The sequence below is a fragment of the Palaemon carinicauda genome, chromosome 11 (genome assembly GCF_036898095.1).
Source record: "Palaemon carinicauda isolate YSFRI2023 chromosome 11, ASM3689809v2, whole genome shotgun sequence".
Lineage (NCBI taxonomy): Eukaryota > Metazoa > Arthropoda > Malacostraca > Decapoda > Palaemonidae > Palaemon > Palaemon carinicauda.
Window position 1 is genome coordinate 55,510,421 of NC_090735.1, and position 24,166 is coordinate 55,534,586.

Consider the following 24,166-nt stretch of genomic DNA (forward strand, 5'->3'; position numbering starts at 1 on the left):
GAATGTTTACATTACTTGAAAGATTATACTAAAAGTTGTAAATGTTTAAAGTTGAAAAACTATACTTAATAGTTGTGAATGTTTACAAACTTCGAATGTTAAATTGAACGGTTGTCAATGACTCAATGCTAACAAAGTTGGAATTTATGTGAATCATAGTAAAGCTTTAGGTGCTTTAATGAATAGTTATAAATGATTACAAAATAGAAAGTCCAGACTGAATGGGGGTGAATGTTTAGAACGTTGAAGGGATTTACTGATTTTTTTTTTTTCAGTGTTTACTAAGCAGAGAGATTATGCTAAATGCGTGGAAATAATTCCTTTTCAAGGCTTATGGTTCCGGTAATAATAAGTTGTAATACAGACACTTGGCGAAAATTTTGTTTAAGATTAAGCATGTTAGATTTAAGGAAACTTGGAAATATAGGCTAGCAGTAGGGGATTCCCTCATGGAGTTTGGGCTATATGGCACAGGGCCGGGAAGGACATTCATTTCCGTTAAGACGAGTGATGAATTTGATTTAACAAAAAAAAAAAAAAAAAAAATAAGTTCATTAAAAAATAACATACAAATACATAAACACTGTATCTATCATCTATATACATTCTTACAATAAAAAATACATACTGTATCGGCCTATTCTTATTTATTCATACATTTAGAAAATAAATATAATTCACACACATTCGTATATCAGAGAATACAGATATGATTGACGACATTCGGATATTTAATAAAAGATATAAAAAAATAAATCATTTAAAATTCATTAAAAACACTATGCTCTTTTTAAAAAGACGAAAGATGCTCTGCCATAACCCCTTTGTCCAATAGCACACGAGATGACACCACTTTCTCCTTCTGCTAAACAGACAGTAACCAGTCTCAGTTAATACAAACCGATGTACTGCCTTCTAAAATACTGTGTCAGTATAAACAAATTCATTGCGGCGAGTTTCTAAATTCATGCTTAAAAAAGCTGTAACCTCGATTATGTTCTTGTTTTTAATTATTAATCTTCTTATCAAAATTAATTAGTATTCTTTTACAAGGCATCAAAGTATGAGTTTACTTTCAGCAATTAGACCTGAAATTCAGATCTAGTGACGCGTTTTACATCTTAAGTTGAATTCTCCTATTACAATTTTTACCACTATTCTTTTGACAGATTTTATCGTGCGATAAAATCTTGCTTATCATTGAAGGCTGATTTCAGGATTTTTTTTAAAAATTTCACAACAGCTCCGATCAGCTAAGGTTATACTGAAAAGTAATTGCATCGTGCGTACAGCAAGTGACTTATTACCCTGTATTTCTTCGTTTGGGATTTTGCGAAGTATTGCTAGCAGACTATTACAACGAAGAATACTAATAATACATACGAGTATTCTATAAAAGGCTAAACATAAAAGAATAAATAAGTTAATGATAAATATAACAGAATGAATAAGTTAATAGTAAATGTAACCGAATGAATAAGTCCATGCTTAAATACAACAGAATAAATAAGTTCATGATATATATATATATATATATATATATATATATATATATATATATATATATATATATATATATATATATATATATTTATTATATATATATATATAATATATATATATATATATTTAACAATATCAAATAAGTAAATAATAAATATAATAAAATGAATAAGTCCATAATAAATATAACAGATTAAATCAGTTACAGATAACCATAACAAAATTGATAAACTCATCAGAACCATAACTTATTGCAAGAAAAACCAACAAAAGTAACCATCGCATTACTACACTTGGGAGCACAGATTCAACTCCGCTGAGGAAGAATTGAATATGTAACCAGTTAGCAGATAAGAAAACCTACATGCACTCCCCAATAACAAAAAGTTTCGCAATATCCCTAAAGAGACTCGTAAAACGACGGACTAGGCTTCTTTCCTTTTTTTTTTATTCTCTCAGCTTAGGCGTCCTAAGCGAAGCAGGGATGCAAGGCTTTTTTTCCAGAACTTAGGCCTTTCCGGCCGGGGGTAAAGTTAGCGGGCGAGTCTCTTGCATAACTTTGGACGCACGCGAGGAAAGTTACCACCGAGGCATGCCTTGCCCTGACACGGCGTAGACAGAGAGGTCATTATGTCTGAAACTGTTAGAGGATTGACAGAGGAATAGAAGTAAAGAGAATTGTCAGTTACTAATAACATACATTATCTGCAAACTTAACTCTGTAAGAGGATTGACAGAACACTAGAAGTAAAGAGAGTTGTCTGTTAATGATAATATACGTTATCTACAAATTTGAAACTGTAAGTGGATTGACAGAGGACTAGGAGTAGAGTTGGCAGATAATAACGACAGAGGTTATCTGCAAATCTGAAACTGTAAGATGATTGACAGAGGACTTGAAGCAAAGAGAGTTGTCAGTTAATGATAACATACGTTATTTGCAAACTTGAATCTTTAAGAGGATTGACAGAAGACTAGAAGTAGAGAGAGAGAGAGAGTTATCAGTTAATGATAATATACGTTATCTGCACATTTGAAACTGTAATAGGATTGGCAGAGGACTTGAAAAAAAGAGAGCTGTCAGTTATCTCCAAACTTGAAACTGTGAGAGGATTGACAGAGGAATAGAAGGAAAAATACTTGTCAGTTAACATTAACAGAAGTTATCTGCAAATTTGAAACTGAAAGAATTGACAGAAGACTAAAAGTAAAGAGTCCTGTCAGTTTATCTGCGAATTTAAAACTGTAATAGGATTGACAGAGGACTAGAAGAAAAGAGACTTGTCAGATAATAATAACCTATGTTATCAGCAGATTTGTGGGAAATTATTTCTCCAAAGGAATGACAAAACTGAAAGTTTTAGAGGTCTAAACGTTTTAGAGGATAGGTAGAAATAATAAGGTTGAAAATGGTATTCTTTTGTGGGGGAAATGGAACTACAACATACTCAGAAAATACATGGATTGTCTTTTGTTTCTAAAATCTTAGTCGTTTCAAATTTGACTTTAAGGAAATAAATGGGAAAACTAAGTAAAGTTATAAATTAAAATTTCGTAATGTTCTTATGATCAATAGGGTAATTGGAATATCTCCAGCCAAAGTTGCTAATTTGCAGTTCACCTAAATTTCTGCATTAATACATAACGGAATTTACTCCTTTCTTATTCTTTTGTATGTGAAAGTTTTAGCAATCTACTTGCAAACAACTATCAAGTGTAGAAAATAGTATCTGAAAATAGATAGTCTCCTGAAGTGTCTTTTTAATAATCGCATTCTTTGCAATCAGATATTTCATTAACAAATGTCAAATTCCCCTTTTTATCAAATCTTTTAAGTATGAAACATTTTAAAATAACTATGAAATATTGATAAGAAATAACAATATTCTATTTACTTTACTTATAAGTTACTTTCACAATATTTCCTATTAATAATTTTCCTTGAAGTGTCAAGAACTTTGTAAACCTTTATCCACATCCTCGACTTCTAATCTCCTTTTCGAATATCTGAAATTCGTTTCAATGGTGTGGTTAGTCACGATTTACTCTAAGTATTAAGCACTAAGAACGCAATTGGTGTTCATAATACTTTAAAAGGCATTGCAAAAAAAAAAAAAAAAAAAAAAAAACCATTACTATTATTATTACCTTCGCCAATGAAATTAGGAGGTTATATTTTCGCCTCTGCTTGTCTGTTTGTTTATGAACAACTTCCAGGTCACAATTTTACTCATAGAGTAGTAAAATTTCATGAATTAACTGTTATGTTGAGACGTGTTAGTGACTCAATTTTGAAAGTCCTATGTCAAAGGTAAAGGTCAAGGTCGATTATATCTAGCCAGTCTACAACCCTGGTTGGAAAAGCAAAATGCTACAAGCCCAAAGCAGCTTAGAGAGGTAAAGAAATACACGAATAGTGAATAAAATACTTATAAGTATTGGATAAAAAAATATAAACATTTTTAAGATCAGTAACAACGTTAAAATAGATCAGTCGTATTAACTATAAAACGAGATTTATGTCAACCTTTTCATCAGAAAAGAGTACTAAAAGTTTGAACTTTTGTAGTTCAACCGATTCAACCACCAGATTCAAATCATTCCACAATCTTGTTAGAGTTGGAATAAAATTGCTAGAATACTGTATAGTATTGTGCCTTATGATGAAGGCATGAATGTTAGCATTCAGTGCATACCTAGTACTACGTACAGGATAATGCAGTCTAGGAACACCGGAATTCAATGGGTAATCTGAATTATGAAAAATCATATGCAACATGTGTAAAAAATAATTGAACGACGGTGACATAGACCGATATCAAGCTCAGTATTAAGGAATTTAATAGACTGTGGTTTCTATCCAACAAATTAAGATGAGAGTCATCACCTGAAGACCGGACAGGAGAACAATACTTGAAACAAAGTCGAATGAAAGAATGAAAACATTTCCTTATGACAGACTGATCACGAAACATCTTATAAGACTTTCTCAATAAACTGACAGTCGTCGTTCTTTTCTCATCATGAAGCATTAATAAAATAGCCGTTTTTTTAGTCACTAGCCGTCAGATTAGTCTCTTCATTTTAGTAGTGATAAGAAGAGCTTAATAACTTTGATAGGACATTCCCTTCCACCCATGTTTCTCTATGACGCAAGCTCCTAAATTAGGATCACTTCAACGACCATTAGGGGGAACATTGGCTCACAACTGATCACCATAATGACCTGGAGATAGTTAATCAGAATGAGCCTCTTGCCCTTTCTCAAGGAATGATGAAAATAAAAAGGAATTGGGGAATAAGAGCCAAAGGAAGAATGTGTTGGTGAATGAGGAAAGATCGTAGATTCTATTATACTAATATACGCGACCAGTAAAATATAGCAGCTAAATATCTAGATAGATATGAACACACACAACTTATACCCATCTATCGATTTCAAAACATTTCATTACCAAATCTTTGTATTTATCTTAACCTAATTACGTACCTTTGTTAATTTATATCTATATAATATGACACGTCTACCCATATACTGTTTCTAGTGAGTAACATCAACAGTTTACGAGTGATATATGACATATTAAGATTTTCTGTCGTAAGAATATAATATTTAACCACAAACCAAAATGGGTAAACATTCGTATTGAGCAGGACAATTATATAAATGAAATACTGGTGAATAAAACAATCAATGAAAAACAAGAAAATAAATGTATAAATTTATAAAGAAAAATAAGAATAGTAAAGCATTGAAAAAAAATAAGAAAAGATGACTAAAACAGAATATAAATGAAGATTTGCATCATTCTATGTCAAGGTTCACTTCAGATGAGATCAACATTAGAAAAAAAAAATAACAGTATTACACTGTTAAAAGTTTGCCGTAAAAAAAAAAAAAAAAAAAAAAAACATAAAAGACCTGGAATAAATGTTGCCATGCATTTACCGTTTAAATAAATGATATATTGATGTACAGGAATGATATTACAGTCATCAACCCGAAAAAATATAAAAACCAAGTATGGTAAAATTACAGTGTCCCGTATTTCATTGAAATACGGCTGAGAACAGTATATTTTTCCGGGGAATTTCCGATTAAAATTACGGGTTTTTATTTTAACAGTGTAGTAAAAAATAACTTAATTGGAGATTGTTTATCAGCATCAGAATTGAATGAACTCTGAAATATAAATAGAATAATACGGATAAAAATAGGTGGTAAAGATATTGGGTCTTAATTAATTACTTTAAAACGAATATCAAATTCAATACTATTTAGTATAAAAAAGATTACTCTTGATATAATTGTCATTGATAATAAAATATATCAAATTAAAAACAGATAACATTCCTAATTCACGATTCCTTTTTCATTTGGGCATAAATTTCTCAATTTCAATTTCCCCTTTCTTGTCCAAGTGCAAAAAACCTACAAAGGGTTCCGCTTCCAAATTTCCTTTTCTATTCTCTTTTCTTGACCAAACCATCTGCCAAAGCAATCTGATCAAAATGACCAACCTTCTTATCACATTCCGATCGTTTCTATATTTTTCACTCTTTCAATTCTAATTCCTCAACATATTCTGTCAGGTATTTCTTTTAGTCTCTTCAATTACTCTTATATAGATATTCTTATTTATAATTATACCCTTTGTGATAAGAGAGAGAGAGAGAGAGAGAGAGAGAGAGAGAGAGAGAGAGCCATTTTAGAGTATTTTAGGAAAGGGACTGAGAGACAGCCAAAAAGTGACCATTAAGAGAGAGAGAGAGAGAGAGAGAGAGAGAGAGAGAGAGAGAGAGAGAGAATTATGCAGCAATTTTAAAGTATTGTAGGAAGGAGACTGACAGATTGACAAACAGCGACCATTAATAGTTGGAGAGAGAGAGAGAGAGAGAGAGAGATAGAGAAGAGAGAGGAGAGAGAGAGAGAGAGAGAGAGAGAGACTTGCTGACAAAAAGGAAAACTGCTAAGACAAGAGGGGTAAGGTTGAAAAATTTATATAACGTCCTCAAAGCATTGAGAGAGAGAGAGAGAGAGAGAGAGAGAGAGAGAGAGACTTGCTGACAAAAAGGAAACTGCTAAGACAAGAGGGGTAAGGTTGAAAAATTATATAACGTCCTCAAAGCATTGAGAGAGAGAGAGAGAGAGAGAGAGAGAGAGAGAATGTTTGTTTAGTCGCGATACGCTAGAGGGTCAGGCCTTTTTTAATATTCATGAGATGCAAATTGAAGTCAAGAATATTTCTTAAGGTTATGATTTACGACATTTATCCTGGATTTACGAGGGAACATTATTGTCGCTCTCAGGATGATTGGTATTTAATCAGATAGGACCAATACAACATCACTCTAAAAATAAAAAGAATAATATAATATATATATATATATATATACATATATAAATATATATATATATATATATATACGTATAAATACATACATATATATATATATATATATATACATATATATATATACATCATTATCATGATTATTATTATTATTATTATTATTATTATTATTATTATTATTATTACAAGCTAAGCTACAACCCTAGTTGGAAAAGCAGGATACTATAAACCCAATGGTTCCAACAGCAAAATCTAGCCCATTGAGGGAAAGAAATAAGGAAATAAATAAACTACAAGAGAAGTAAAGAATAATCAAAATCAAATATTTAAGAAAAAACACCATAAAAATAAATCTTCCATATATTTGAAATTAAAAGCTTCAAAAAACTAAGAAGAATAAAAATAAGATACAGTAGAATAGTGTGCCTGAGTGTACACTCAAGCAAGAGAGTTCTAGCCCGAGGTAGTGGAAGACCATGGTACAGAAGTTATGGCACTACAAATATAGTATACTATATGTTCTATTTTAAATGTATTTAAATTGTTTTTCCTTTTTTCCTGTTTCTCACATCTGTTTTATAAATGAATTCTATTTGGCAGAGGCTGGCTTTCCTTGTTAATATTTTTCTAACTACCTTAATACTACTACTACTACTACTACTATTACTACTACTACTGCTACTACTACTGCTGCTGCTGTTTATATCTATTTCCTTATCAACAAACCTTACCTATTGCTGCATCTTTAACCAAAAAAAATACCAGTCGAAAGTAAATAATAAAAATCGAATCTTAATTTTCATGGAATAATACTAAATACCTTATTTCCTTCCTTAGTGAGCTATTTTTCTATTGGAACCCTTTAAACTATAGCAGCCTATTTTCAAACTATGGTTTAAGGTTGGCTAATAATAAAAATGATAATAATAATAATAATAATAATAATAATGATAACAACAACAACAACAAAACAACAACAATAATAATAATAATAATAATAATAATAATAATAATAATCACACTCAACTTTGAATGTTTACTGAAATACCAAACTATGAACGTACACTGTTTTATCCTGACAATCTCATTGCCCTTATCAGAAATCAGATTTCTTACATTATCTCATAGACTCCTTTAAGGAAGGACTGGAACGTCAGGACCTCGGGGTTTTTAACTTGAGTCTGAGAGACTTCATGCCTGATTTTTTTAAAATTGACATATATTATGTATTTTCAAATTTTAAGATCATTTTGCTCCCACAACTTTTCCTGTTTTTATCTCGTTTTCTATGCAAATCCCATTTTCTGTTCAAATCTCACTGACTAATGTGTTTTGTTTCTGTTTTTGTCATAGAAACGGTCCAGCTGGTGATCTCACAATATGCCACGTCACTGTAGCTGCTTTGGTTGTAAAGGGAACTATGATGGGACACCTTATGTAAAAGTCATATCCTTCCCAAAAGATCCTGAGGAGAGGGAGAGATGGATATTGGCAATGCCGAATGAGAAAGAAAGCTTGAGACGCTTGAAGGAGATATATATTTGTGAGACACATTTCAATTGTGAATGGGTGTCAGTTAAGGGTGGCAAGCGACACAAACAACCTCCATCAATATTTCCTGGAATACCAAAATCAGCTTTGAGCAGGTTACCTCAGCCCCACGCCCAACATCATCTTCTACATCACAATCAAGAGCTAAAAAGGTGCATGCAGCTGCTGAGGCTGCAGACAAAATCCGAGATTTCGACCAATTTCGCGCCAAAATTAGCTCCTATTTTCCTGGTTTTAACGTCATAAAAGACCAGAAAGATCTCTACCTATCAAGAACTGACGCTACTGGACAAACTGTCAAGCAGTTCTTTCATCTACAACAAGTCAACTCACCTTTTGCATTCCTATTCTTGAATAGAGTTGAGAAAGATGGCATTGAGGTGCCTAAACGACTTTTCCCTTTGCAAAAGAACAGCTTGCTCTCAAAATGGTCCCAGATTAGATCCATAACTGAACAGGTAAACACCTATGAGTACATAATAAGCCAGCTCTGCAAAATGACTGAGGCACACGAGCTTCCTCATTTAACCTTCATTCTGTCACAGCTGCGGCTTGTGTTCAAACCTCCTGATGGTCGTCGATTTCATACCGACACTCTGATATTCGCAATGCAGCTTCACAACATATCACCCAGTGCATACAAATGATTCGTCGATCTGGCTTAATCATTCTACCATCAACAAAAAAGATAAAAGAGGTGCTTTCTAGTAGTCTGCAGGACTCCAACCTCAAAACGTTATTCGACCAGCTTAAGCCGCAGCAGCGTTTGGTGAATCTAATGTTTGATGAAGTAAAGCTGATCGAGACATTGTGATTTTCTGGAGGACATGTTCTAGGATATGCTCAAAACGTTTGCAGCGGGTAGTGACCATGAATGCTTGCTTCACATGCTATGGTTGTTGAAGTTGCCGGCCATTTTGGTGGTCCACGCTATATTCTACGCGTTTTACCCTGCAAAAAGCTAGCTGCCGATAAGCTGAGTGAACTTCTTACTGAAGCTGCCTCAGCTGTAGTTGGTGCTGGCGGTACTGTGATTTCTTTTATATGTGACAATTGCAATACCAATCGCAGTGTTTATTCGAAACTTGGAGGACCTGGAAGTTGTCAAGTGCTATCCATTCAAGAGCAATCTATGTTCTTAGTGTACGACTACGTGCACATCTTCAAAATGTTCGTAACAACTGGATTACTGTTGATGGCCAGACACTCTCATTTCTTGTACATGGCAATGAGTACAAAGCTTACTGGAGTGATATTCGAAAGCTTTATGAGTTCGACCGAGCTACTCCTATTCGCTTAACCAAGCTGACGCACACCGCTGTTTTCCCCAAACCCCTTCAACGCCAGAGCGTACCCTTAGTATGTCAGGTGTTCAATGACAAGACTGTCGCTGCTTAAAGACCTTCAAGGATTCATTGGGCATCAGCGAAGGCACCATCATTCTCACCCAGACAATGAGTGAGTGGTTCAAGATGATGAATGTGAAAGACCGTTTCTCAGCTAGACATCTACGTGACGAATCCAGACAGCCTTGGACAGCAGACTGTACATCTTTCACTAAGTTGGAGGACGCATGCCAAATTATATCGACCTGCACATGGCAAGGAGGTAGTGGTCGTAAGCTGAAGTTAACTAAGCAAACTGCTGAAGCATTCATTGTGTCTACACGTAATAATGTGGCTGCTGCCAAATTGCTTCTGGCAGAGAAAGACTTTGACTACGTTCTTCCTGCTATATTCGCGGATGAAGCCTTGGAAAAGTTTTTCGGTCAAGCCAGGCAAAGAAGTGGTGGAAACTTCTACATTGATGTAGTTGACATTATGGCTGCAGCAAAAGTTACAAATTTGCAGACACTTCTAAAGCATGACATTATGCCAGAATCTAGTTCTCGTGTGCTTGATTGCGACAAGAATTGTACGTCTTCCATAAATCCAGATGAGCGAAGTGAACTCATTGACGAGATCACTCCTCAAGACACTCGGGAGCTCTTGAGGTCTGCTGATAACCTTAAGCAAAAAGTTGTATATTTGGCTGGAAACCCTGTTCATAAATATTGTAATAGCACTAGTATGGAGGATATCATGGATGATGAAGATGGTAACGAGGTGTCATCTGAGTTCTTAGATCATTTGGATAGAGGTGGAATGAGTGTGCCAACTATTTCAACTGTCTTTTTTGTACATAATGCCTATAATTTGCATGCCATGACTAAAATGCATTGCCGCTTTCATTTTGCTGAATTGTTATCTTTTGTAGATGCACCTTTAGCTACTAATAATGCAGCATGTACGACTTTAGCCAACATTCTATTGAAAGCTCAGGTTCTCAATGTAAGTGACAAAGAAAAGGTTGTGAGATGCCTCAGGAGGCAAGAAAAGCTCTCCATCTAGCGATGTTCATCTAATCAAATGTTAATGTCTTTGAGTTTTGTTGTGATGAGAAATACCGTTCTTTATTTCTTATTTTAGTGTTTCATTGTTTTAGGGCTTGTTTGGAATGTTTGAGTAATACAATATTTGACAATATATATCAAATTTGGACAGAACTACAGACTTGCCTCTTATTATAATCAGCCATCCCTCACCATCTATGAGTTACACACAAAAACGAGTAAAAATGACCAAAATTCACTATTTTGACCTTGAAATATGACCTTTTGACCTTGAAGATGATGAAGATGACCCCAGGTGGTGTTGAAAATGTTACTATTGAACTCACCATCCTCAAAAACCCCCATTTTGATCCAGAGAACGTGTTTCTAGCCCTTCTAGAAGTCATTTTAGTCCAGACTCAAGTTAATCTTTCAGACTCAAGTTAAAAACCCCGAGCAGGGGACGTTCCAGTCCTTCCTTAAAGGAGTCTATGCATTATCTCTTTTGCAATTAAAATTAGAGGAAACTATATCAAAGATAGACGCCGCATTCTAAATTGAATTCAAGTTTTAGGACTCGCTTAGAATGGAATGAATGTTTCAGAAGGTAATCTAGAAAACGTTCAGAACTTAAGAAAGGAAAGTTTCACAATGCTATATGATGAAAAGCTGCTTTTATCTTTGCGTCAATAGGCGTAGGAGAAGATGACGATGATGATGACGATGATAATATATATATATATATATATATATGGATATATATATGTATATATATATATATATATATATGTGTGTGTGTGTGTGTGTATATAATGTATGTATGCATGTGTATGTGTGTATGTACTGTACATATATACACATATAAGTACACAGTGATTAACCAACCCCCTATATTATCTAAAAGGTGATATAAAGTACTGAGAATTATTCTTAACAGTTTCTGAGTTACTTACATATGGGAAAAATAATAGCAGAAACTTTCTTTAAACAATGAAATAATCAAACAGAATTGATAACAGAAAGTGCAATATTTTGATAAAATACGAACCACCTCATTCTTATACATGATATATTTAAAAAATAAATAAATAAAACTAAAAGTAATGAAGACTCAAAAAATAAGATCGTGTAAGTTAGGATTTTGGTATTTAACTTTACGTAAGATTATAACGCAAGACTGGCGTCTTTGTGACATATATCGAGCATAGATAAGAATACAGATCAAAATGGAGGAAGAGACACTGTACGCTATGTAGCTGGTGTGGTTGTAAATCTTGATACCTGGCACACAAAGTGGTGTTAAAGAGAGAGAGAGAGAGAGAGAGAGAGAGAGGAGAGAGAGAGAGAGAGATAGAGAGAGAGTGGTCGGGTAGAAATAACGACAGATTTGTGGGAAGGGGAAGGAAAATAAAGAGCTATCAGATAGATGCTAAGCTTAAGGAAGGACAGAGAGAGAGAGAGAGAGAGAGAGAGAGAGACTTGCTGGCTGACGAACAGGGAATATTGATAAGACAAGAGGATAAAGTTGAAAAATTATGTAACTTCCTCGAAGCATTAAGAAAGAGAGAGAGAGAGAGAGAGAGAGAGAGAGAGAGAGAGAGAGAGAGAGAACTTAGGATGCCTTCGTTTGTTGAAGTGAAAATTATACTACATTAGGTATGATCGCTGAGGCGTAAATTATATTTCTGAAAAAAATGTACAGTACGAAAAATTACACTAGGCGTAATAGCATTCATATGATGCATATATTGTCATTTCAATGAAATCACCTTATTCTATTTTATAATTTTAAGATATAATTCTATGGTTTTATACTAGGTAATAGTGAGATTCCTCTCACTATTACCTACTATCAAAACCATAGAATTGTATCTTAAAATCATAAAACAGAATAAAGTGATTTCAATGACTAATAAAGAAAATACAGTTTGAAGACAAACTTCAAACTGACTCGAAAATATTTTCCTCTCCGTGCTTAGGGAAGATGATGATTGTCTCTTGCTTCCGAGGATAAAAATAATTAAAAGAATGCATTTAGTCTTTCCAAGGGCACAGAGTGAATAAATGAATTGCCCACAACTTTATTTTATTTTATTCTCGTCCTTATCTCTTAGAAACTTAATGTTCAGAAGCATGGTTTGTTATTTACATATACATGAATACATACATACATACATACATAAACGCACGCATACACACATACACATACACACACACACACACATATATATATATATATATATACATACATATATATATATATATATACATACATATATATATATATATATATATACATACATCACTTCTAAATGCTAAATTTCCAAGAAACAAAGACTAGATTGGAAAGAAATGTTTTAAGCTTTATGGTTTATTTTGTGACTGAAAAACGAAATGCATAAAAATATGTTTCAGTTTTTTCAAGCTTAGAGAAAATTAAAGAATTTATGCAGCTGATATATTTTCCTAGTTTTTAAAGATCTATTTTGATTAAAGTCACCCAGACAACACACGTTTACACGTGAAATGGAGGAAAAAATTCATTATAATTTTAGGATGTTTAACTGCGTGTACACAAAGGCAGTTTTCAACCTCTGTTTATAGGATAACATATAGCTTACCGGTTTTGCATTGAATTACCTCAATTTTCCCAAAATCTGGGTAATTTAAATGAAATCCAAATTCATATAAAGAGACCGTACGACGTTTGTTAATTTTTTTCCTCAGTTATTTTACTGATAATTCATACCAAAGCTTTTTTTTATAAATAATTTTCATGATTTTCTAAAAAAATGAGAAATGTTTTTATGTTAAACATGTGTATAGTACTGCATGAAAATAATTAAAACATAAAATAGCTTGCCTGGCAATAAATGTTAAACAATTTCCCTCAAATCAGAATCTGATTTTTTATAGTAATCCTTTCACTGTGGTTTACTCTCCAGACACGAGTGAGACCAGTATTTATTCTTGACCTTAATCCAGGTGTCTTATCAAGGAGGTCTAACATCCTTGGTTTGAAGGTCACTCATGAATGGTAAAGACAAGGGACATTGACCATATCTTACCTAGCAGGACAATGCCCCAGAGTTATATGATTAGCACCCAAGACCCCTCTCCATCCAAGCTAGGTCCAGGGAGGGCCAGGCAATGGGTACTGATAACTCAGGAGGTAGACATATTGGCTCCCCCTAAACCCCCCATTCTTAGCTCACAAGGATGGTGAGGTTGCAGGCACTACAAGAAACTATCGAGTTTAAGCTGGATTCGAACCCCAGTCCGGCAGAGCAGCAGGAAGGGACGTTTCCAATAGTGTAGTCTGCGAAATGACTTCCATTGAAATATCTGAAAAAGGGATTTCCGGGTAGAGAGCAATTTCCCTTTACCAAACCAGAATTTTCGAACAGGCTTGACTTTCTATTTTCAGAATCTTTGTTTTTAAAAATAAGATGACACCAAATCTAAATAATAAACTATCTAGCGTACAACAAGCGATTGTGTTCTGTGTTTTAAATGTTTCGTGAAAGGTCAACTGTGGTTACTTTTATTCCATTTCCCGTTTTCGTTTAAATACTAACTTCAGTTTACTATCCATTTGAGAATTTAATGCTTTGGTTTGTTTAGCTTTTATTCTTAAAACTAATGTATCTGAGCCATCAAAAATGACGCCCAACTATTTAGATAGATATGCACACATACGCACACACACAGATTCAACCCTTTCCACCCCTCCCCCTTTCCTAACTACATTCTATGGTTCGACAATTTGTAGGAATGTGGTTTCCGAGTGCACCTCCGGGGTACCACCCTTTTACCAGGATATGACAACTTCCTCTCCCCCTGAGCATTACAGCAAATATATATATAGTCAGACTTGTTCTTTATCATATTGGGGATATCAATCTTATTTTTCATTGTCTGTTTTTTATAATATTTCTAGTTCGTTCCATTTCATGCCCTTCATATTTTCCATTTGTTTTAATGTTCCAATTTGTTTTTCAATTTAATTTCATTTCTGGTTTATGCTGTTTATAGAAGATTATTATTTTCGTATATTAAGAAAATTTTAAAGGTTTTATCTTTGTTTACAGTCTAATGATGATGTGTGAACCTCAAAAACTTGCAATTAAAGATGCTCCCTAAGCATTGGTACTGTTATTTACAGTATATTTGATATATAATGTCTATAAATATATATATATATATATATATATATATATATATATATATATATATATATATATATACATATACATATATACATATATTACTTTATATATAGATATATGTATATATACATGCATATATTACATATATATATATATATATATATATATTATGCTGTATGATTCCCGGGTCTGAGCACCTAAAAATATATTATACGATATGGCTCCCGTGGACTGGGCACTAAGAAATATATTATTCTATGACTTGTGACTGGGAACCAAACATATAACATTATATATACTACGACTGGCAAGTTAATCAACCTTTCAAATTCCAAAGTACCTTGTTTACTTTTACCTTAAAACTGTTAAGCTAGGCTAACACTTGCACAACTTTTGGCCACGATTTTGTCGTGGCAAGTCGTGCCATTTTTGGGCACGAACTAGGAGATCCCGCATTGTTCACGATTAGTTCACGCATAGTTCACGATGAGTTCACGAATAGTTCATGAATGTGTGCCCATCAGTGTCCACATTGACACGAACTGGCACGACAAGTTCACGAACTGGCACGACAAGTTCACGCATAGTTTGCGCATAATTTACGCACTTCCCGCATTGGCACGACGAATTTGCGCAATTCGGACAGTGTCGTGCTGACTTGGGCATGCCATATAAAAGGGGGGCCTCCCCAACCCCTGGTTGTTAATCTCAGACAGAGACTCTATAACCAAAAGAAGGGTACGAGAGGGACTATCAAAGCACCCTGAGGTTCAAACCTCAAGCTCCTATGGCAAAGACCGTAGTAACAACATAAAGAGCCTGGGCCTAACTGAGGATATCATGCAGCTAAGCCCAGACTCAGCACAGGGTGTACTACACATTCCACCTTCGAAGAAACAAGTAGAAATCTTCAGATATACCAAGCTTCCAAGAGCAAAGGAAGACTGCACAATGGAGGAACTTAAAAATGCAGCCCAGGCAGCAATCCGCTTAGAAGAAACAGCAGGGGAACAGATCTACTATACTGACGGTACAGTAGACCCTGGAACCCAAACAGAGAGAGCTGCAGTATTCTCCAGTAAGCTTACAGCCTGCCGGAGGACCTCCAACAATGTCTCCACCATGCAGACAGAGCTTGTTGCAATAAAACAAGCACTACAATACTCCGTTGAAAATGAGGGAGGACCAGTAGCCATACATACTGATTCAAGATCCTCAATGCAAGCCTTGCAACAGGAAAAGAATAAAGAAAACAAGGCCCTGCTAGCTGATATCAAAACACTTTTGTATCAGCACAATGAAAGAGATAGACATGTAACTCTAAACTGGATCCCCAGTCACATTGGGATACCAAGGAATGAGAAGGCTGATGAACTAGCCAAAAGCACCAGGCACATACAAAGTGTACAGGTGCACATACAGCCTGCACTACAACAGATTAAACATAAAATAAAGTCACAGCTCAAAGATAATTTAATCAAGGAACTACACAAGTGGATAGGGAATGGCTCTCCCTACGCTACTTGATACAAATGGGCCACGGAGCTAGAGCCTCCCCCATAGACAGATACACCCCAAGAGAGCAGGCTGTGTGTATACACAGGCTCAGACTGGGATACAAGGCTAACTGGAAAATCGTGGATAACATTCAAAGACCATGTGAACACTGTGATGTCACACCACAACATGCCCTCCTGCACTACCTACAAGAGTGTAGGGAAAAAACTCAGCTAAGAGGTGACCTACAAATAGACACCAACTCACCACAGGCCTGGCAGGATGCTGCCACACTGGGAAAAGCAATTGTTGACAACATAGAGATACACAGACAATTGCTTGCAAGACTACCTCTACCAAGGTAATGACCTAAAAAAACTCATTAAATCATCTCATCCCCTCGCTGTAAGGCCCTATTCACATCCCCTGTATTTTTCTGAACCTACTCTACTGCTAAATACTTTCCGCAGGGACCCTAGGGAGTACTACTACTACTCTACTACTACCACCATCATCCTTACCTTGTTCACAACTGTCTCTACCACTGAAAACTTTTCAAATTTCCTATTACCTCATCAACCAACCTTACAATTTGCAGGTGCTAAAAGGAAGTGTTGGCTTTAATACAATACCAACGAACCCATGCTTAATGCCAGACACAATTATTGCAGAGACGAGAAGATGCCTATACCTGGCAGCTGCATGTTGTCTCTGTGATATAAGTTGTCTCTTCGCTGGCGATCTCTGGAATGGCGAGCAGTGTCCAGGAAGCCCTATATATACCCCCACACCGACGCGAGCGCCACTATTGAGCAGCAGTCGTGAACTGCTCGTGCCATGCGCAAACTGTTCGTGAAGTGCGTTAAGTAGTTGAGAACTGCTCGTGCCATCAATGGGTGAAGTACACGTGACCGTGTCAGTGGGAAGCCACGGCCACACTGCCACGCGCGCCAATTCATGAACATGTCGTAAACTACTCGTGAACTCGACATGAGCTGTTCGTGAACAATTCGTGGCAGTTGGTAACAGTCATAGCATGGCGCGCACTGCCACGCACCATCCCGCATCGTCATGACGATTTCACGACGAGTTCACAAACAGTTTTCCCAGAGTTCACGACCCGGTCGCGAAATTTTGTCGTGACCAAAAATTTTTTACATTTCAAAATTCTCATCCCGACATGGCACACAGTCACAACGGGTTTACGCACACTTCACGCAAGTTTACGACTAGTTTGCACACTGGCATGACTCGAGTCATGCCAATGCGTGTCACAGAATCGTGCAAGTGTCAGCCTAGCTTTACACTTTAAAACATTAATACACGAATTCTGAGACCGTTAAATAACTCCCAGACAGCAATATATAAAACACTGAATATCCAAAGGTCTCTTAAGAAACTGGGTAATTATTCTCAAGTATTATTAAACCGTATTTAACTCTCACTGTGGTTCTTAACAGGAATAGAGCAGAATCTGGTCTCAAATGATGATGATTGGAAATAATATACATAATATAATAAATACATTCTATATAAATTACAACACTTTGAAAGGAATTTACATAACAAAAATGAGTCACTGGAAAAAAAATTAATTCTGAATAAAATTTAGAATAAGACAAAACTGTTACGATCTGAATGTATAAAAGAACTTGACTTGAACTATCATATCTGAATAAACCTTAAGCTGACAAAAGCAATAATGCAATGAAAATAATACAAATACTTGAAATGATTCTGAAATAATATAATGTTTAAGTTTGACTCTTAATGAATAATAGTTAACCAGATCACTTTACATAACATAACCAGCCTACAGGGCAGTTTACAAAAAAACGTTATACAATGCCAACACTCGCCCTAATACAATGAATTCAAAATCACCTTTTAGTCTTGCGTGACACACGATTTCCTTTAGGGTACAGAGTCACTTAGGAGAGGACACACTAACGTACTGAACACTTTCAACGAATAACACTTGGGGTACTTGTGGGGAAGAGAGGGAGAGGGGAAGGCTGCGGTTCTAACTCGATCTCCATGTCTGTCTGTCTCTGACTCTAACCCAACCTTGGGTCACCATATATATCAAACCTAAATGCTTCCAGGATCGAGGTTGTGGTAGCATGTGCAGTGTCCAAGCGTCAAAGTTTCCAACTAGATAAAAATGCCAAGAGGCATATCAAGGGGTTTCAGGTAACTCACAGATACACATCAACGCACCCACGATACGACTTGTTCTTGTTGTGCGTATATATATATATATATATATATATATATATATATATATATATATATATATATGGCTGAGGACTAAGAAGCGCGAAGTAGGAGATGATGAATGGAGAAGTACTGAATTACAAGTTTAAGATAGAGACGACTGGCGGAGTCTAACCGAATTCATTTTCGTCAATAGGCGTAGGAGAATATGATGATGATACTGATATGAATATATATATATATATATATATATATATATATATATATATATATATATATATAGATATATAGATATATATATATATATATATATATAGATATATATATATATATATATATATATATATATATATATATATATAGGTATATATGTATATATATGCATTATGAGTGGGGATACCTTAACATGGTGAAAGGGCTTGTGTATTGCCATGATCAACAATACTATGCTAATCAGTGCCACCCATACTAAGTTAGTTTGCTGTGAACCATCTGGCTAAACTCTCTCACCATCGCCAATCTGCAAAAGCCAGAGTGGTGATGAAAATAGCCAAACTCCAGACGTGAATAAGAACATGTGTGAGGCCTTTGTCAGGCAGTGGACTAGATACGGCTGCTTTTGTTGTTGTTGTTTATGGATATGCATAAATATAATATATCTATATACTGTATATACGCATATCATATATATATATATATATATATATATATATATATATATATATATATATATATATATATACTGTATATATATGTGTGTGTGCGCACGCGTGTGTGTTTGTGCGTGACTGTTGCCAGGTTTTTGTGAGATATATATTAATAAAACCCTAGTTTTGTGTTAGGAAATTTCCATTTGGTGTTAGAATAATGAAGCCAAAAGTTTTTAACTAACTTTATATTTATTTTCTTTCTAATTATGTTTATTGAAACAAATCGAATATTAAGAAAGATATTTCTATATATTTTCTACTTCCACAAGGCCATATCATAAATAGTAAAAACTTTCATTTAAAATATCACCTTATAATTCTTCATCTATGAAATAGTAAAAATTCATTACCTTTTCCTGCTGCTACAAATTTGCTCTCATTTCCCATTACATATCAATAATTATTACATCTCTTTCTTTTACCTTCACGACTCACCGCCCCCCCCCCAAAGAAAAAAAGTTCCTGCATCCACAAATTTATCTACATTTCCAATTACTTATCAAGGACTATTATATCTGTCTTTTACCTTCACGACTACCCCAGTATGGTCACACATTTCTATGAACTAAAAAAAAAAAATAATAATAATTTCCCTGCACCTGCAAATTTATCTACATTTCCAATTGCTTATCAAGGATAATTATATCTCTGTCTTTTACCCTCCCGACTTCCCAAGCATAATCCTAGATTCCCCCCCCCAAAAAAAAAAAAAAAAAACTTAAAAAAACTAAAAAAAAAAATCTGTTCTGGGCCTACATGGAGTCTGCCTTCTTCGCCAATTCCTCCCGAAGTATTTACTCAGTTCTTCTTGAACAAAAATCTTTTGCTGCTTCTGGCCCATTAACCTCTACCTTTTGGGCGGAGCTCTATTTCCCGGAGGAAGATACCGCCAGAAACAATTTGTTCGACGATATTTTTACTCTTTTCCTACAGCCAAGGCTTCTATATGAAAAAAAATAACATCTCGAGGTTCCTCAAAAAAAAAAGAAAAAAAAAAGAAATGTCGAAAAATTTCCTGCCCTTGTTTCCTCACACCCACAGTTTCATCCTCTTTAGGTTTATAAAATAAACATAAGTTTTTGGAGGTTTCTAAAAAAAAAATTGCTCGTTCATCTGGTTTCGGTTGATATTAATGTCTGGGGAAACACTTGGCTTCTCGTGGAGGCGAATATTTCGAGCACTCCTAAACTTACATTGCAATGTTTTATTCTATATTTATGTTCCATCATTTCAATCGTATTGAAGTTTTGTTTAAATTACATCGTTTTCTTTGCATTGCGTTACTTCGCTTGACTTACGTTGAATTGCTTCCTTCTGTTGAAGTGTTCCGGGTGTGTTGCATTATTTCCCTTGAGTTGCTTTTCAATTATTTGAGTTGAATTATTTTGCTCAAATTACATTCCTTCTCTTGTGTTTCATTCTCTACTTTATTATGCTTCTGTTGAATTCCATATTTCTTATAGTTGTGGTGGCCGAGGTGGTAACGTCCCTGACTGCTGAACGCCAGACTGGGGTTCGAGTTCCGGTCAGACTCGATAGTTTGGTCGCTGCAACCTTACCATCCTTGTGAGCTAAGGATGGGGGTTTGGGGGAGCCTATAGTTCTACCTGCTGAGTCATCAGCAGCCATTGCCTGACCCTCCTTGGTCCTAGCTTGGGTGGAGAGGAGGGTTGGGTGCTGATCATATGATATATGGTCAGTCTATAGGCCATTGACCTACTTGATAGAGCAATGTCACTGTTCCTTGCCTCTGCCATTCATGAGTGGCCTTTAAACCTTTAATCTATTCATACTTAATGGATTGTTATCCAATTATCTTGTTCTTCATTTGTTGCTTTTCATAGTTCATAGTGACATTACTTCCAGGTTTTATATCAAAATAATATAAAATGTTACTAAAATGTCTAAAGGATTTTCCTGTGTTTCTTTCATGCAAAATAGATATGAATTTCGACAATTCAAATTTATGTTGATTGAATTGTCAAACCAAAAGTATATGCTACTGTATCACAAATATAATGAACTCTTTTCCGTTTTTTGTTTGTTGCGAAATATTTTATATTAACAGAAAAATCCTGTCGAGTCCTAACATCCATGAACAGCATTTTGAGGAAAGTTTTACGAAATATTTCCAATTTTTCGATGTTAATTTCCGGCTTGAAAATTGAAAAAATATATTTCGTGTTATTTTTATCAATTATTCATTGGCTTTCATTTCCGTTTCGAAATGTCGTTCAATTAGTTTCATTATTACCAGTGGTTATTATCTATTGATAATCGAAGAAAAGCATAGCAGAATTGTTCGAGGCAAGAACATCTAAATCTATGAAATTTGTAATATTCACGAAGAACATACTGTAAGAACAACAGCTATGCCTATCCCGGGTTGAAAGGACAAAGTCAAATGACTAAAAAATATATGAAAACAGTTTTACCTTTGAATTTCATCTTTAGTGTTAACAAGTTTAAGCGATACTATAGCAAGAAAAGGCCTAACTTGATATTCGCCATCCTGACTATTTCAAATCTTAATCTCGTATCCTACATCGTTTCATTAAATGCAAAATGAGAACACCTTTATAAATTTTCTAAAGATTTATCTGTATTCATTATCATAAATAATAGACTTGCATCAATTTAATCGGCATTGAATTATGACCATAGATACGGTCATTCACAAGGTCATTATTAATTCTAATCAAATTTGTGTTATATAATGTTTCAGATTTTTTTAAAATGATAAATACACAAATTGTGGTTTTTAATTAATTAAACGTTGGTTCAGGCAATGATTTCGGCTGCTATGCAAAGTTTGGTTGGCTAATGAAATCTCTTTATTCCAAATAATCAATATGATTAGATATTCTAAATAATTGATCTATATTTCTTTTTAACCTATTGGAAACCCATGTCATGAATTGCTGATTTAGCAAACCACAACTCCCAATTACATGAGTATTCTTCGATAGGAATTTCCTCAATTTTCCTTCATAAAAAGAAGAAAATAAACATTTCTAGTCCATTTCCTAAACATTTCAAACCTTTGTGCAATCCTCTAAGTAACTTAGCGTCAGAAGCGAAGTGGTTTACGAATATTTTTATCCCTCCAGCACCAACAAAGCCTTATCAGGAAGCTACTAAAAACCCTTCTTATTCAATTTTCCACCTTCTTCTCCCAATCCATGCATGCGAAAAATGCTACAATAAATTTGAACGTTTTAAGACTGCAGCTTTTCTAGATGCGTGGTGATGTTTCTGGTTGGAGGTTTTCATGTATGCTTTATACAATTAGATTATCTATTCTGAAATGCTTTGGTTGCAAGAAGTCTCTACTTCTTACGATGTTAAGGATGACTTTCCGTTGCTCTACATTTCTAAATATTCATCTCTCCTGTTTAATAAAGAGGGAGTCTAGTATATATATATATATATATATATATATATATATATATATATATATATATATATATAAAATCTATATTTCTTTGCAGTCACGCTTTGCTCTCTCCACCCCTCAGTTAGGGGGGGGGAGGGAACAGTTATATCCTGGTGGGAGAGGATGCATGGGCGTGTGCATATCCATCTTAATATTTAGACGCCTTTTTTGACGGATCGTATATACTAATTAAGCATAAATGGGTATATTCTGAAAGGAGATTCTATTTTCAATTTTTTTTCCAAGTCTGTTATTCGATAATGGTTAATGTCATCTGAAATGTCCATAAGACATTAATTATTCTACGAGTTTCAACAGTAATAAGGTTATCACAATACATTTTGTTTCTCCTCTTCGTAAACTCCCAAATTCTCCATATTAAACATACATATATATATATATATATATATATATATATATATATATATATATATATATATATATATATATATATATATATGTATACATGCGTGTGCATAAATACATATAATATATATGCACAAATATACATACACACACACACACACACACACATATATATATATATATATATATATATATATATATATATATATATATAATTTATGGCCTCTCGTGACATGGTTGGAAGCGACCTGGCCTTTCATTAGAAGGGGCTAGAGTTCGATCCCAAGTATGAGGTAGAAATTTCTATTTGAGCACGATGTTGTGTTGATATTTATCCATATATATATATATATATATACATATATATATATATATATATATATATATATATATATATATATATATGTGTGTGTGTGTGTGTGTGTGTGTGTGTATAAGCTATATGCACGTATGTACATTAACTTTTATTTCTCATAAATATAGCAATCACCACTGCTTTTATCCTGGTTGATAAAAAAATTAGGATTGTAATGAAAAATGTAGTAAATTCATGATTAACATTGAACTTCATTTTCTCATAACATTTGTAATTAACTTTTCGCAGAAATAGCAAACCAGGTATTTATTACAAATATATTAGTGAAATTTGTGTTAATTAAAATATGTATTTGGCCAAAGAATGAATCTTGCGATAAATATTTATATTTTTGTAGATAAAATCTTTAACTTAAACTGGAAAGGAACATACAAAGGAATGAAAACTGTAAACAGCTTAAGGGTAGAAGAGACTCGTTAGCTATGGTAAGCAGCTCTTCTAGAAGAAGGGCACTCCAATATCAAACCATTGTTCTCCAGTTTTGGGTAGTGCCATAGCCTTTGTACCATGGTCATCAACTGTCCTAGGTTAGATTTTAATTTCCCTGATGGAGCCCCTGGGCTTATAGCAATCTGCTTTTCTATATAGGGTTGTATCTTAGCAACTAATAATAATA